The 6,000-nt window shown below is 45.3% G+C and overlaps 1 pseudogene; it reads right to left on the bottom strand.

Annotated features, from left to right (window-relative positions):
* Positions 1-533: 533 nt before the first annotated feature.
* LOC149872859 (uncharacterized) overlaps positions 534-6,000 on the bottom strand; it is a 152,318-nt pseudogene continuing 146,851 nt past the window's right edge.

The raw sequence follows: 6,000 nt of genomic DNA, 5'->3' as shown, positions 1-6,000 counted from the left end.
GGAAAGAGAGAGAGGAGCTGCGAGAGGGACCCTGGCACCGGATTGGAGGGATCTCAGGATCCAGATCTCATCGGACCTTACCTTGAGTCTGCGGGAGTGACGGTGAGTGCCGGGAGAAGCTGAGCCAGGCCACGGGCGGGAGCAATGCTCGGCATTAAGAATCAGGGACGCTTCAGGGGCAGCGGGTGGGAAGACCCCGCCCCGATCCTTGAAGACACTGGGGGACTTCAGGAACTCCAGGAAAAGGGACACTAAGGGCTGAGAGAGCAAGCCCCAACAGTGGGAGAGCCATGGAGCCTGTTCACTGAAGCCGAATGATAAAAGGAGACAGGCAGTGGTGATAACAAGCCACTAATTGTCAATTAGCGACTTAAGAGAACAAACAGAAACTTTTCTTTTTTCTCTGTCAATTACGGGGAAGGGAGTGGGCTAAGACTCAGGCACAACTGAGAAACCCAGAGACTCCCTTTTGCAGGGCTGGGGATGGAGATCCTCTGCCGAATACAGAGGGTGATCCAGTGGAGACCCTGGGGTTAACCCTTAGGACGGTGATTCCCCTCTCCTCTTAAAGGGGATTTCCCTGTAAACCGGGAAACCACTGAATAAAAGCAGAACAAACAAAACCAAGTTATTTCAGTGTGGTACTTCCAGCGGATACTTCCTTTGATAATAATCACTTCCTCCCAATTTAATTTCTTTGAGATCTAAGTCGTGGCAGGCGGGAAACACGAGGATAGAGGAGGTATTCCACACACGCTGACACTCCTTAACATAGAGAGCAACACCCTCCTCTTTTTTTCCCCACTCTATCACATCTGTACAACCTATAGCTCTCAATGCTTATTGCCCAATCATGAGTAGGGTCCCACCAGGTTTCAGTTAACTCAACCAGATCAAAGTTATTGCTTGCAAGCAGGAGTGTGAGTTCTTCCTGCTTGTTCCCCATGCTCCTAGCATTAAAGCCCCAAATGGGTGCCCTTGGTATCACCTGTCCTGATGCCTATTGGGCCCTTTAGTACATTTGAGATGCATAGAGGGTGCACACAGGTGCACGTGCACCCCAAGATTGACTGTTCACCTGCTGCAAAAAGTGCTGCCAACACTGCCGGAAGCACCTGCAGGCAGTCACCACTCATCACCCCTTGCCCCTCACCACCACCACCACTGCTGACAGTGCTGCTGCTGCCTGTGGGAGCTCGCCCCCCCAGCCTCCGGGGGCACGTCTCATTCATGCCCTAGTACATACCTGAGCTGATCCAGCATATGGCTTCTGGCTTGCTGATCCTAGTTTCTCTTTGTTCTCTGCATCCCTGTCCCACAAAGAACCTAGTTTAAAGCCCTACATAGGAAATTGGCCAACTTGTAAGAGAACAGACTCTTACCTTTTGAAGAGAGATGAAGACCATCACATTCCAGAATGCCCCTTTCATGGAAGTGCAGATTATGTTCGAAGAAGCCAAAACCTGCACAGTGGCATCAACTCCAGAGCCACAAGGTGACTTCTGTGATGTAGGCATCTCAATGCTGATGGTGACTACTGACCAGAAGGATCAATGAGAAGACCACCTGTGCCCCTGATTTCCTAAGCCTGGCCCCCAGAGCCCTGTAGTCACTCATGATACACTCTGGACTACTCCTGGCTGCATCATTTGTGCCAATATGGATGAGGACCATGGGATAGTAGCTGGAGGGCTGGAAGAGGTCAGGAATCCTCACAGTGATGTCTCAGATCTGGGCTCCAGTCAGGCAGCATATCTCCCGCACCATGGGATCTAGGCGACAGATGGGTCTGTTCCTCTCAGGAGGGAGCTGCCCACCATGATGACTTGGTGTCTCTTCCTCCAGGTGCCCAGTTGTCCCTTAACCTGTATGGTGGTTGTTGTGGATGCATATTCCCCTGCTGTGTTCTCCTCCAGTGCTGCCAGGGCCTCATATCTGTACCCCAGTTGGACTGGGGAAGTCATCTCAGCAGTATGATGACTAGCCTTGAAGGTGACCTTCTTCCATTCAGCTGCATCGGGTCCCTCCTGTGTTGTCTCTCCACTAGGTGTCCAATCCTTCAGAGATTGAAAGTACCCATCAACTTAATATTGCAACTTTGGTCTATAGATGTTGGAAATTAACAGTTCCAACAGGTTTTCTTAGAGATGGGCATTGGTTATCACTGAAGTCTGACCCTAATTACTGCACCCTGTTTTGGCAAAGGTACTAGACAGGATCCTGGTGTTAGAGTATGGCTCTGTTCCTACAGTAGCTGCCCATGTTTTCCTCATTTTTCTTACTTTTGTTAAAAGTTTGACCACCAAACTAATTTAGTATGTAGGTTAACTATGGGAAATTTGCAACAGGGGAAATTAAGTGGCATACTTAGGCACTATTAATGTACTCTTTTTCTGTCCAAAAGTGTGTGAGTGTGTGTGTGTGTGAATCTGAATGCCCACTCCCTCCCCCGCCTCTTGAAAGCAACTTTTTTTCAAGAGGCCAGAAACTTGGCGGGGTGGGGGAGGGACTAGAAAAATTCCTCTGTTCCTCCCCATCGAAAGCACCTAAACTGAATTTTGTTTAATTACAGCTGTCATACCCTCTTGAGAGAGAGAACATGCAAAGTTATGCCTCCGTTTTCTCTTAATTTTCTCTGTTAATGGAAGGGTTGTGATAAGTTCTTCAGAACTGTGGACTTGACCTGTATTTTCAAAAGCAAATAATAACTGTAAATAAGTTCCATTTTAGATGTCCAGTTTGAGACTACACATGAATCTCATGAGGTTCAATAAAGACAAGTGCAAAGTCTTGCACTTAGGATGGAAGAATCCCATGCACCAGTACAGGCTCTGAGCTGACTGCCTAAGCAGCAGCTCTACAGCAAAGGCCCTGGGGGTTACATTGGACAATAAGCTGAATATGAGCCAACGGTGTGCCCTTGTTACAAATAAGCTACTAGCTGGGCTGCATTAGTAGGAGTGTTGCCAGAAGATTGATATAAGTGATTATTCCCTTCTATTCAACATTGGTGAGACCACATCTACAAAAAGGATATGACAAATTGTAGGGCAATGAAAATGTTTGGGGGGCTGGGGCACATGACTTATAAGGATAGGCTGAGGAAGCTGAGCTTATTTAGTACAGAAAAGAAGAGACTGAGGGAAGATTTAATAGCAGCCTTCAACTACCTGAAGTTCCAATAAGGATGGAGCTAAATCAATGGCTGTCAACCCACAACCCACGGGCTGCATGCAGCCCTATCGACAAATTGCTCTGGCCCATGTGACATCCTGAGTTGGAGAGAAAAACGTGGGAAACAGCAGGTTTCCCTTGTATGCTGGCACAGTTATGATGGGAGGGAGTGGGGGGAAGGTGATCAGAGACGGGAGGCATCATGTGTATGTGCACATGCACACATGCATGTGGCAGGGCAGCATGGAAAACAGCTCCTGCAACTCCCTCAGGTAAGTCTATGCAGGAGGAACAGGGGAGGGGGGAGGAGGGCAGATTGAGGCTCTTCAGTGGGGGAGGGAGTAGAGTAGGGCAGGGCAGGGCAGGGCTGGGGGTACTGCCCAACAGGGGTAAAACATGAGGCATGTAAAAGTGTAAAACTAAAACATGACTTGGTGTAACTTCATTATCCTCCATTCAGTGCTTTCTCCCTCGCAGAATAATCTTTAGCTGTAAGTGCTCCATGATGTTCAAACATTCAAATTCAGCTCACTAAGAGTTTCCTTGGAACGGCACCAGCTTGACTTCTCTGCATGTAGAGCTCCATCAATGTCACAGTTCATTATATGGTAGTGAGTAATGTACCTAGATTAGAGGATGCCGTATTTTTCTGTTTGACAGATAGACAGTTACATAAACAGAATGGAACACAAATAGATGCCAACAACATGAAGTCCTTGCAACAAAGCAGACTCCTAGAAATGGCCACAAAATTATTGGACTTATATCAAGGTCAACTCCAGTCAGACCACAATGTCTGCCTAGTTGTAGAAATCTAATAGAGAGCAAGGCGTGATTTAGCAGGCAATATGATATTCTGTTCTGGCTGACACCTGACTTGATTATGACTAACAAAACCCCCTTGATATTACAATAAACTTTATAGACAAAATGGGGAAATAGCAAGAAAGACGGTAAGCCAAAGAAAAATAGAAATAGTGGCTGGCAGTAAAATTCTTTTGATTTTAAATTCTTCTTGTAACATCAGCCAGCTTTGCTTTTCCAACTCAAGTGCCAGCTTCCAAATTGTCTGCTAGCTATGACGTTGGTATAAATGCAGATCCTGAAGTATGTTTGTAAGCCGATGCAATTTCTGTCTTTGTGTTAGAAAGATATTTTGGGGAAAGGTTTACAATAAAGGAATTTCACAGCTTGTAAAAACACTTGTGCCCAAATTGGAATGCATGGGCTTTGGAGCACTGACTATGTCTTCCTGATCATTTTTGCAGCTTTGAGCATGCTTGTGGCACTTGGCTAAATTAATATAGAGCATAGTCTATATATTTCCTGATATATGAATTCAGAAACTGAAAATCTACACTTCACACACTAAAATATCCATCTGAGTTTGAAGTCTTCCTGAATACTCAAAAATAATCGTGAGTTTTCTTGCCTATGACCAAACGTGTGTTTGTGAGACAGAGATCTAGAAAACCATAGAAATGGGTTGGCCTCAGTATAATTTAATATTAGCTTGAACAGAAATGTACTTGAAAACTCTCTGAAACCTGCAAGGAAACTAAAATATACAATGTATTCTTATAAAGCACTGCATGCAGCAATGAATACTGTAAAAGATCTCTTACTTCGGTAGTTGTTACATGTCATAGAAAGACAATTTAGACTGGAAGGTAGGAGGAATAAGAGACTGAAATTGGAGCTGAGGGCATGTGGATGACTGATTGGCAGCCAGCTGTGACAGGAGATATTTGGATTTGGAGCCAGTGAAAGCAATAGGCGTTGGGCTGGGATCCAGTTTATTAAGAGGCAAGGGGGTTTAATGAGGGCGGGCCTAAAGGGAAAAGAGGAGCCTGGGACGCTCTGGACAAACAGCATTAGTATAGAAAGCAGTATTGGAACATCTGAGAAAGGAGACATGTTTGACAATATAGTGAGGTAAAGAGCAAAAAGGGAGATTGACTTGGCAAGACATAGATAAAAAGATTGAGAAGGGGGAGAATGGGGCAAAGAACTGAAAGGGAAACAGATTGAATGAGGAATGTGGGAGGGAAGAATAGGATGATAAGCTAATTGAGGGGTGGGGTGATTTAAACAAGAAGTTGAGAGAACAGGACTAGGTGACTAGAACTAGCTGAACATGGAGAAAAGGGAACTAAGGGAAAAGAGTTGGTGTAACTGGCCAAGCAGAGAGAATTCGAGTGTATGCAAGGGTAGATATTTAGGGTAGATATGAGATTTGGAAAGTGAGCTGAGAGGGGGAAATCCAAGGCTGCTTATCCCTGTCTCCTTATCTTGTCAGTCTCTGGTGAGTTGTCAGGATTGTCTCCCTGCCTCCATCAGTGGCCCTGTGTGTTTTCAGACAAGTCTCTGCAACTAAATGTTACTCAGATAATGTTGCGTGTGCTTCTTGCTTTGTGGATATCTGACTTCTCACATTAGCAGAAACTCTGAAATGAGCTGCCTGAATAGTTGAGCAGACAAGGCAGATTAGGAGAATGAGACTGGGACAAGAAATCATATATTAGGAAAAAGAAGGGGCCAAGTTGAAGGTAACAAAGCAGAAAAAGTCAAGAGTGGGTGCTTGAATTTATCTCCAGTGGAGCACACTTCCTTTCAAAGGAAATTAATTCAAAATTCCCAAGTCCCAATGAGCTCCAATAGCATTTCTGCTGAAATACAAGTCAGTGGGAGCCATGCTTTGAACATACAGGAATCTAAAGTTGGGCACCCAAAATTGGTCGACTTTTTTTTTACTTTAAGCTTTGTGCCTTTACTCCTAGGGAAAGGGAAGAGAGGAAGTGTGCAGATAACTGTGCTGTGTGCAGT

Source organism: Crocodylus siamensis, chromosome 1, assembly GCF_052110815.1.
Source record: "Crocodylus siamensis isolate JL-2025a chromosome 1, ASM5211081v1, whole genome shotgun sequence".
NCBI lineage: Eukaryota > Metazoa > Chordata > Crocodylia > Crocodylidae > Crocodylus > Crocodylus siamensis.
This window is presented reverse-complemented; position numbering and strand designations above follow the sequence as displayed.